Source organism: Hemiscyllium ocellatum, chromosome 26 (genome assembly GCF_020745735.1).
Source record: "Hemiscyllium ocellatum isolate sHemOce1 chromosome 26, sHemOce1.pat.X.cur, whole genome shotgun sequence".
Lineage (NCBI taxonomy): Eukaryota > Metazoa > Chordata > Chondrichthyes > Orectolobiformes > Hemiscylliidae > Hemiscyllium > Hemiscyllium ocellatum.
The window spans coordinates 817,197-827,942 of NC_083426.1; the positions used below are offsets into that span (position 1 = coordinate 817,197).

The 10,746-nt window shown below is 46.0% G+C and overlaps 1 protein-coding gene across 1 annotated transcript in view; it reads right to left on the reverse strand.

Moving 5' to 3' along the window:
• The window catches only part of slc16a4 (solute carrier family 16 member 4), a 105,524-nt gene extending 96,949 nt beyond the window's left edge, over nucleotides 1-8,575 (reverse strand). The window contains exon 1 of the mRNA XM_060845107.1: nucleotides 8,390-8,575. The gene's annotated coding sequence lies outside the window, so the exon portion shown is untranslated. The remainder of the gene's footprint in view (nucleotides 1-8,389) is intronic.
• Between the last annotated feature and the right edge of the window lie 2,171 nt (nucleotides 8,576-10,746).

Genomic DNA, 10,746 nt, shown 5'->3' on the forward strand with positions numbered 1-10,746 from the left:
TCTTGAGTACCACAATTTCCTTGCCTCCATATATTTCTCCAATTCTCATTTGGACGTCAGTGTTGTACCTGCCCTTTCACACGATGACAACTCACTTCATTAAAAAGGTTCCACTCTGGTTCTTTTACAATCACCTTAAACCTATTACCCCTGGGTTACAGAGACCCTCCTACTATGAGAAACAGTTTCTTCTTACTTATTCAATGAAAACATCTATTGAATTAATATTTTGTAGTCAGTGCAATTTTTTTGAGCAGTATTTTGTTGTGTCAATCAGGGACAGAATATTTTAGACCATAAATTTGTAATGAGACAGGATTAATTAATGACCTCACAGTGAAAGAGACGTTCAGTAATAGTGATCATAACAATGGAATTTCATATCCAGTTTGAAGTTAAGAAGTTTTGAGTTGAATTTAAGTTTCACTTAAGGCAATGACAGGGCAGAGCTGAGGGGAAGTTGCGAAGTGGAGCAGTGGAAGTTGTTTAATGAGATAGTCTATAATCCCAAAGATATGTTACTTTAAAAAGAAAGGTTTGAGAAGAATGTATCATCCATAGCTTATTAATAACATTAAGATTAATATTAGATTAAAAGAAAAACTGTACAACTTTGCAAAGATGAGTGTCAGGTCAGAATATTGGGTCGAACTTGGAAACCAGCAAAGATTGACTAAAAGTAAAAAAATCTAATTTAAGATAAAGTGGAAATATAAAAACATTTAAAAGGAAAAGTACAGCAAATGTAAGAACTGATCCTTCAGAGCCTGGGGAATCAATAATTTGGAAACAAGGACAATGACAATGTTGAACAAGTGATCCACAACAGCCTCATCAACAATCCCAGACATACTCGAAAACCAAGAGGGAAAAGGGAGGCTCAAACTCAAAGCAACCACGATTCTGAGGGAGGAAAACAATTGATAAAAGATTGAAATGGAGATCGGATAATTCCAGTTCCAACAGGAACGGAGATCGGATAATTCCGGTTCCGACGGGCTGTGCCCAGTATTTATTAAAGAAATGGCAGCATTGATGATAGTGCTGGTTTCAAATTTCCAATGTCACACTTAACTCGCTTACCCCCAGAATTATTTATTGGGAAAGGTTGGGCAAGTTGAAGAGTTCTGGAAAATGAGAGGTTGGAGATCTTATTGATACAGACAAGATCCTGAGAGAATGAAATAGGGTGGATACAGAGGCCATATTCCCCCTGATGGGAGAGTCAAGAAATATGGACCAAAAATTAAAGCTGTCCCATTGAAGACGGAGACAGAGATTCTTGTTGAATTTTATTCCAGAGAGGGGGAAGGGGAGGAGCGAGGGTGGGGGATGAAGGAGAGAAGGTGGGGGGGGGGGGGGGGGGGGGGGGAAAGAGAGACAGAGTGAGAGACAGAGAGACAGAGAGACAGAGATTCAGCAGTGATTTAGACAGAATTGTGATGGACAAGGTACTTGTCAAAGGTTTGAGGTAAGAGAAGGGACAACAGACAAGCAAGTGGGGTTGGGGCCAAAGTGAGACCAGTCCTGTTGTAATTAAACAATGGACAGGTTCAGGAAGCTGAACGGCCAATTATGCTCTGACCTCTCTGATCACTTACTCAGCAACCTGGACCCTACACTCTGGAATTCCCACCCTCCACCTCTCCATTACTCTCAAATATTACTTACTAAACCTCTTCCACCAAACTTTTGGGTTCCTCCTCACGTGGTTCTGTCTCAATTTTATTTTCTAACATCCTTTTAATGTACCTTGGTCCAGCTTTACCACTCAAAGAACAGTATAAATGTAAGTTGTTGGTGCCTCACATCACACTTGGTATTTTTGATTTGTAAATAAAAATGAGGAATAGATGTTTTTTGGGGGTTTATTGATAAAATGTTAAAACAGACAGTAGAATGTAAGAGTTGAAGAGTGTGGTGCTGGAAAAGCACAGCCAGTAAGGCAGCATCCACGGAGCAGAAGATGAAGAGCTGAATTGTCTGCTCCTCAGATGCTGCCTGACTGGCTGTGCTTTTCCAGCACCACACTCTTTGATCTGTTCTCCAGGATTTGCAGTCTCACATTCTTCTAGTAGAATGTAAGAATGCCTTTTAAATCATTGTGCAGGCCCCCTCATTGGTTACTTGAATGGTGCTGTTCTAAAATAAATATTTACACAGCGATGTACATTTACCTGAGCAGCATATGCATTACCATCTCAAACAATGTTAATTTCTTTATGCTTTATGAGTTTAAATACAGTACAAGATGAAACTTAACCTACAAAGAGGCACTTCACATCGATTCAGGTTAAACTTATTGGGTGGATGTTGTTGAAGAACCTTCTTCATTGGAAGATAAATTCTCTCACTATCAAATGCTTAATAACATCAATTTTATACTCAATGTATCAGGATAATAATTGAAACTAATTAAGGTTGATAAGTCCCCGGGGCCTGATGGTCTACATCCCAGGGTACTGAAGGAGGTGGCTAGAGAAATCGTGGATGCGTTGGTGATTATTTTCCAGAGTTCGATAGATTCAGGATCAGTTCGTGCGGATTGGAGGATGGCTAATGCTGTGCCACTTTTTAAGAAAGGTGGGAGAGAGAAAACAGAGAATTGGTTGGCTGATAGGAAACAAAGAGTAGTGATAAACGGCTCCATTTCGGAATGGCAGGCAGTGACCAGTGGGGTACCGCAGGGGTCAGTGCTGGGACCGCAGCTTTTTACAATATATGTTAATGATATAGAAGATGGTATTAATAGTAACATTAGCAAATTTGCTGATGATACAAAGCTGGGTGGCAGGGTGAAATGTGAGGAGGATGTTAAGAGATTACAGGATGACCTGGACAGGTTAGGTGGGTGGACAGATGCATGGCAGATGCAGTTTAATGTGGATAAATGTATGGTTATCCACTTTGGTGGCAAGAACAGGAAGGCAGATTACTACCTAAATGGAGTCAAGTTAGGTAAAGGAGCAGTACAAAGAGATCTGGGTGTTCTTGTACACCAGTCAATGAAGGTAAGCATGCAGGTACAGCAGGTAGTGAAGGCGGCTAATAGCATGCTGGCCTTCATAACAAGAGGGATTGAGTATAGAAGCAAAGAAGTTCATCTGCAGCTGTACAGGGCCTGGTGAGACCACACCTGGAATATTGTGTGTAGTTCTGGTCTCCAAATTTGAGGAAAGACATTCTGGCTATTGAGGGAGTGCAGCGTAGGTTCACGAGGTCAATTTCTGGAATGGTGGAACTATCTTATGTTGAAAGATTGGAGTGACTGGGCTTGTATACACTTGAGTTTTGAAGACTAATAGGGGAAATGATTGAGACATATAAGACTATTAAAGGATTGGACACTCACCGCTGATGGGTGAGTCCTGAACCAGAGGACACAGCTTAAAAATAAGGGGTAGGCCATTTAGAACAGAGTTGAGGAGAAACTTCTTCACCCAGAGAGTGGTGGGTGTGTGGAATGCTCTGCCCCAGAAGGCTGTGGAGGCCAAGTCTCTGGATACTTTCAAGAAAGAGATGGATAGAGCTCTTAAGGATAGTGGAATCAAGGGTTATGGGGATAAGGCAAGAACAGGATACTGATCAAGGATGATCAGCCATGATCATAATGAATGGTGGTGCAGGATTGAAGGGCAAAATGGCCTACTCCTGCACCTATTGTCTATTGAAACTCTGATTATAAACAAGTGACCTGTGATTTAATCATTATCCTAATCTATAAGGCACCATTGTATGCATCCATATCCTGTGGCACAAAGACAGCATGAATCAGATATCGTCACTCTTTTCAAGGGGGTAGTCAACAACATGAATCTGAGATGACCAGGTTACAATTCGCAGTGTAAGAATATGGGTTGTTATCTGAACTACCCTTCTGACATTCAGCATGTACACTAACAAAAAACATTCAAACCAATGATTTGAATCTTTGATGATTGGGAAACACAGATGTGTCAACAGTTCTGATTAGCTCAAGGACCGTGATTTAAAATCACAAATGGGAAGAAATTGTTTACTTCTCTTTCCAACTTTGAAGATTCTGTGTAAACTAAAAAACCATGCTGTCTCGGTTTACGGACAACAGCTTCCAACACCAAAACAGCCTAAAATTCTTTGGATGCTGGTGTTAGAGTCACAGAGTCATACAGCACCGAAACAGACCCTTCGGTCCAACTCGTCCATGCCAACCAGCCATCCCAATCTCACCTAGTCGCATTTGCCAACAGTTGGTTCATACTCCTGTAAACCATTCCTACTCAGATCATCCAGATGTCTTTAAAATGTTGTAGTTGTACCAGCCTCCACCACATCCTCTGGCAGCTCATTCCATATACACATCATTCTCTATGAAAAAGTTACTCCCTTTGACCTGTGCCAACTAATTTTGGACTCCCTTACCCTGGGGAAAAGACCTGCCTATTCACCTATTCATGCCACTCATGATTTTATAAACTTCTATAAGGTCACTCTTCAGCCTCCAACGCTCCAGCCTAATCACTCTCTCCCCATAGCTCAAACCTATCTGAGAAAAAAATAGAAAACGCTGGAGAAACTCAGGTGGTCTGGTAGTATCTGTTGGGGTTCTGAAGAGGAGTCAAATTGGACTTGAAACGTTTATTTTGTTTCTCTGTCTGCACAGTTAAATATTGGTTGATATTCTCATCAAGTGAGGGAAGCATGTGACATGGTGCATTGTAGGGTCAGTGAAATATCCATCCCTGTGCTGTCCCTGTCCTGGGGGTGTTTGATGGGGACAGTGTAGAGGGAGCTTCACACTGTATCTAACCCCATGCTGTCCCTGTCCTGGGGGTGTTTGATGGGGACAGTGTAGAGGAAGCTTTACTCTGTATCTAACCCCATGCTGTCCCTGTCCTGGGGGTGTTTGATGGGGACAGTGTAGAGGGAGCTTTACTCTGTATCTAACCCCATGCTGTCCCTGTCCTGGGGGTGTTTGATGGGGACAGTGTAGAGGGAGCTTTACTCTGTATCTAACCCCATGCTGTCCCTGTCCTGGGAGTGTTTGATGGGGACAGTGTAGAGGGTGCTTTACTCTGTATCTAACCCCATGCTGTCCCTGTCCTGGGGGTGTTTGATGGGGACAGTGTAGAGGGAGCTTCACACTGTATCTAACCCCATGCTGTCCCTGTCCTGGGGGTGTTTGATGGGGACAGTGTAGAGGGAGCTTCACACTGTATCTAACCCCATGCTGTCCCTGTCCTGGGGGTGTTTGATGGGGACAGTGTAGAGGGAGCTTTACTCTGTATCTAACCCCATGCTGTCCCTGTCCTGGGGGTGTTTGATGGGGACAGTGTAGAGGGAGCTTCACACTGTATCTAACCCCATGCTGTCCCTGTCCTGGGGGTGTTTGATGGGGACAGTGTAGAGGGAGCTTTACTCTGTACGTTATGCTGTGCTGTCCTTATTCTGGGAGTGTACCTGAGAGTAAACTAAAAATTGAAAAGAGTAAAAGAGAACTTTAACTTCAGTTTAAAGGAGTAGAGGGAGCTTTACTTCCTGTTTTAAAATGTGGATGGAGCTTCATTCTGTATCTAACTCCAAGCTGTCCCTGCCCTAAGAGTGTTTGATGAGGACAGTGTGGAGCTCGCTTTAGTTTTGATTAAAAGCAGAAGGAGATTTACTCAGAGTCTCACGCCATTCCTGTCCGTGTCCAGGGTTGATTTCTCCAGTGTGGAGGTAGTTTTACTTTCTATTTAAAGTCAGTTTAAAAGAGAAGAGGGAGTTTTGCTTTGTATCTAAGCTTGTGCTATCCCTAATCCAAGAACGTTTGATGGGGACAATGAGAAGGAAGCTTTACATTCAATTTAAAACAGTAGACAGATCCTTACTTTCTCTAACTCTGTGCTGAGAGTGTTTGATGGGGACAATGTTGAAGGAACTTTACTCTGCATCTAACCCCATGCTGTATCTAACCTGGGAGTGTTTGACAGGGATAGTGGTGGTGATGAATGACATATCAAAAGAGTCTCACATCTAAGTCATATTCAATGTGTAAAATTTGGGGTGAAATATTCTTTTGTATTGAAAACATCAGTAAGGAATGTGGCGAGGTGCTGGATGCCAACTTCCTAAATGGTGACAAACAGGTTCATGCCACACGTGAGTTTGGATCAGAGTTTGCCATTGGTTATGGTTAGGGTTTGGGTTCTCAGCCCCACCTTCGCTGACACAGACATGGACCATATCAAAGCTGTAGCCTTGACCTGCTGCTCACGGACGTGATAATATTGTATTCTTTATCTTGTGGACAGGAATGTTTTATTGTATCAAAGACTGAGCTGTGTCAATGTTCATAAAGCCACATCTTCCAACTTGGTGTAGTAAACAATTTCTGTCAGGGCATAAATATTCAGCTCCTTGCTTCTGAATAAATATTCAGAGAGAGTGAGAGAGAGAAGAATTGAGGCGTGGCCAGCTGATTCTGGGGCAATCAGCCCATTCAGCAGGATCCTGGTCTGTTCACCGACAGGCCCACAGTGGGATACCCCCTCTCACCCCCATCCACCCCACCCCAAACAGAAGCATTATTGGGTGGCCCAGGATGGCCAGCATGTGGGACAGTGGATGGGACGTGCAGTTAACAAAACACACAGCAACGAGGAAGTCCGATGTTCCCAGAAAGTGGTGAGCTGTAGCAAAGAAGAAATCATTTCCAGGAGCCTGGGTAAAGAACCAGCCTCAGTGGATCAGGGCTTATTCTGGACCATGCCCCACATGGTTATTATGGAGCCAAGCAGCTCCTTGGGGAGGGGTGAGGGGGTGAGGGGGGAGCCTTGTTACAGAAATCCTGCTCTCTGACCACCTCTACCATTTTGTATGGGAATCATTATGGAGGTGGCTGCAACCATCTCAGCTTCTGGAGCTCCTCAGGATAGTGTCCAATTACCTTCAGCTGCTTCCTTTCATCCTGAGGTCAGTAGTGGGATGTTCGCTGATGATTGCACAGTGTTCAGCACCATTCACAACTCCACAGATACTGAAGCAGCCCACACCCACATGCACAGCATGACATCGATAATCATCTGGCTTGGGCTAATAAGTGACAAGTACCATTCACTTCATAAAACAGCCAATTAATGACCACAGTCAATGCATTAGCATCACTGAAACTCCATTAGATTCAGTTCAGTTTCTTTGTAATGGTAACCGCTAAGATGTCAGTAGTGGGATGGTGATGTTATTGATGTGTGTGGTGGGAAATGATGTACTGGCACCAGCATAAACACACACCCCACCACCCGATTACAAGTTCACTAAGACTGCTTGGTGCCATGTTTGGGGTCAAATGCAGCCTTGATGTCAAGGGCAGTCGCTCTCAAGTCAGCTCTGCGCCTTCTACCTTGTATCCATAACCAAGGCAGTGACAAGGTCAGGAGTCCATTGGTCCTGGCAGAACTGGAGTCGAGTGATGGAAGTAGTTATTGCTGACCAACAGCCATTTAATGAATGATGGCCTTTCTGAGGGTGACATGGATCTGAATGGCCCAGGGTAAAACAGTGCCATTGTAGTTAGAGGCCAGTATTTTCAGCATTTCCATTTTAAATCTGCCCTCAATATGCATGTTCCTGCAGTACAAGTACGTTACATTTTCACAAACATAAACGCTTTTCCATCATATTTACCTTTACTCGGCACCATTACAATTCTCAGGAGTGGGAGCTTTGTTCGGTAACTAACCCCGTGCTGTCCCTGTCCCTGATCCTGGGAATGTTCGATGGGACAGTGACGATGGAGATATAACTTCAGTTTAAAGACGAGAGAGAGAGAGAGAGAGAGAGAGAGAGATTGTCTGTTTAAAAGAGACTAACAGGTTTATTTGGAAGCACTAGCTTTCGGAGCGCTGCTTCTTCATCAGGTGGTTGTGGTGCAGGACCATAAGACACAGAATCTGTAGCCAATACAGCTTCCTGATGAGGGAACAGCGCTCCGAAAGTTAGTGCCTCCAAATAAAGCTGTCCCGCTGTAACCTGGTGTGGTGTGATTTTTGAGTGAGTAAGGACCTCACCTCGCCGTCAGCGAACAGAAAGCTTTACTTTCCAGTTCAAAAAGCAGAGAGAGTTTGACACTGTAGCGGACTCTGCGCTGACAGTGTCCTGGGAATGTTTGTTGGGAATAATGTGTAGCGGGATCTCACTGGGTCTTTCCCGACGGGGAAGCAGCTCGGGATGTGACAGGTCCGGGCTGTGCTCCTCACTGACTCCGGGGAGCCTCTGCTGTTGGGGTCGGTGCTGAGCGTCAAACCGGGTTCACAGCGAGAGCCCCGCAATGTTCTGGGCTCCGTGTCCCCCACCCTCACCCCCCCGGGGAATGGGTAACGGATGGAGAGAGGCTCTGGGACGCGGCGCTGTGCAGAAGGGCCCCCGTTACCTTGGTGCCGCCGCCGCCTCGGGACTTTGGGGTGTTGAGGCTGGGAGCTGATCTCCGGTTGAAGCTGGCCCCGTGTCCGCTCACAGATATCTCTGATCCCGCTGGAGACATCAGAACCCGCGGGCACCGCTCACAGATGAAGCTCACTGAGACTGCATTGAGGAGGCGCCGCTTGGATGTGGCAGCCTGGGACCGCACTCAGTCCTAATGCTGTCCCTGAGGAGCCGCTTCGCCCGGGGCCATGCCGCCGGCAGCACGTGACCGCAACTCCGTGTAACAACTTTCCTGGGCGACCAATCAGCGGCCGCCCCACGAGGCACCACCTCCAACGCACAGCCCCGCCCCCTGCCACGCCCCCAGGAGCCACGCCCCTATCGCCTTCCACGCCCCGCATCGCTCCGCCCCCAGCTGCCTTTCCCCTTTACTCCATTTCCAGCCCCCAGCCCCGTTTCCAGCCCCTCCCCCTACCCCCATCTCCTAATCCCCAGCCCCAGCCCTCATCCCCAGCCCCAGCCCGTTATCCCCAGCCCCTTATCCCCAGCCCCAGCCCCCTATCCCCAGTCCCCTATCCACAGCCCCAACCCCTTATCCCCAGCCCCCTATCCCCAGCCCCCTATCCACATCCCCAGTCCCCTATCCCCAGCCCGAACCCCTTATCCCCAGCCCCTTATCCCCAGCCCCCTATCCCCAGCCCCCTATCCACATCCCCAGCCCCCTATCCACAGCCCCAACCCCTTATCCCCCAGCCCCCTATCCCCAGCCCCCTATCCACAGCCCCAATCCCCTATCCCCAACACCAGCGCCTATCCCCAGTCCCCTATTCCCTGCCCCCAGGGTCGCATGTTTAAGACAGAAATCAGGAGAATATTATTTCTCTCAGAAGGTCCTGATTCTTCGGAACTCTGTTCCTGAAAAGCTGGTGGACACAGACTATTTTGGCTGATGCAGGAGCAATAATCCTTCAGCTCTGGGCACCCTCCTCTGTCAAAGAGCATTGGTAGTTTCTTACTGCTGGTCTTGGAGCTTGACAAGTAATCCGGGGGACAAGTGGAGATCCTGACCACACCTGAATCCAGTAATCGCTGGGTGACTCGTTCTCATTGTTGTGTTTTTATGAACTACATTGTAATTGGGTAGAGTCCTGGCCTGTAACTGTTATGAAAATGTGTTAATACTCTGCTGGATCCTTGCAAACAATGGTTCCTCAAAACAAGACAGCAAGCGATGGAGAAGACAAATGGTATGTTGGCCTTTATCAAAAGAGGATTTGAGTACAATAGTGAAAATACCTCACTATAGTTATATAGTGCCTTGCTGAGACCACACTTGGAATGTAGTGCTGAGATTTGATCTCTTCACTTCAAGAAAGGTACACTCCTGAAGAGAGAGTGCAACAAAAGTTCACCAACCTCAATCCTGAGCTGGAGGATGGTCCTTGTGAGGAAAAATCAAACAGACTTGGCTCAGATTCTTTGGAGTTTAGAAGCATGAGAGATGATCTGATGCTAATACACAACATACTGGCAGGGTTTAACAGGATTCTTGCAGGAAAGACATTTTCCCTGGTTAGGGGGAAGGAGAGAGGTGGTTCTACACCCAAGAGACACAGAATAAAGGGCCAAGCCACTTAGGACTGAGATGAGGGGTACTTTTCATTCAGAATCATACAGCCATAGAGATGTACAGTATGGAAATAGACCCTTCAGTCCAATCCGTCCATGCTGACCAGATATCCTAAATTAATCCAGTCCTATTTTCCAGCCCATATCCCTCCAAACCCTTCCTATTCATATACACATCCAGATGCCTTTTAAGTGTTGTCATTGTACCAGCCTCCACCACTTCCTCTGGCAGCTCATTCCATACCACCCTCTGTGTGAAAAAGTTGCCCCTTAGGTCTCTTTTATATTTTTCCCCTCTCACCCTAAACCTATGCCCTCTAGTACTGGACTCCCCCACCCCAGTGTAAAGACCTTATCTGTTTACCCTATCTATGCCCCTCAATTTTATAAACCTCAATAACATCACCCCTCACCCTCTGATGTTACAGGGAAAATAGTCCCAGCCTATTCAACCTCTCCCTATAGCTCAAACCCTCTAACCCTGGCAACATACTTGTAAATTTTTTCCTGAACTCTTTCAAGTTTAGAGTCATAGAGATGTACAGCATGGAAACAGACCGTTCGGTCCAACCCATCCATGCCGACCAGATATCCCAACCCAATCTAATCCCACCTGCCAGCACCCGGTCCATATCCCTCCAAACCCTTCCTATTCATACACTCATCAAAATGCCTCTGTAATTGCAATTGTACCAGCCTCCACAACTTCCTCTGGCAGCTCATTCCATACACATA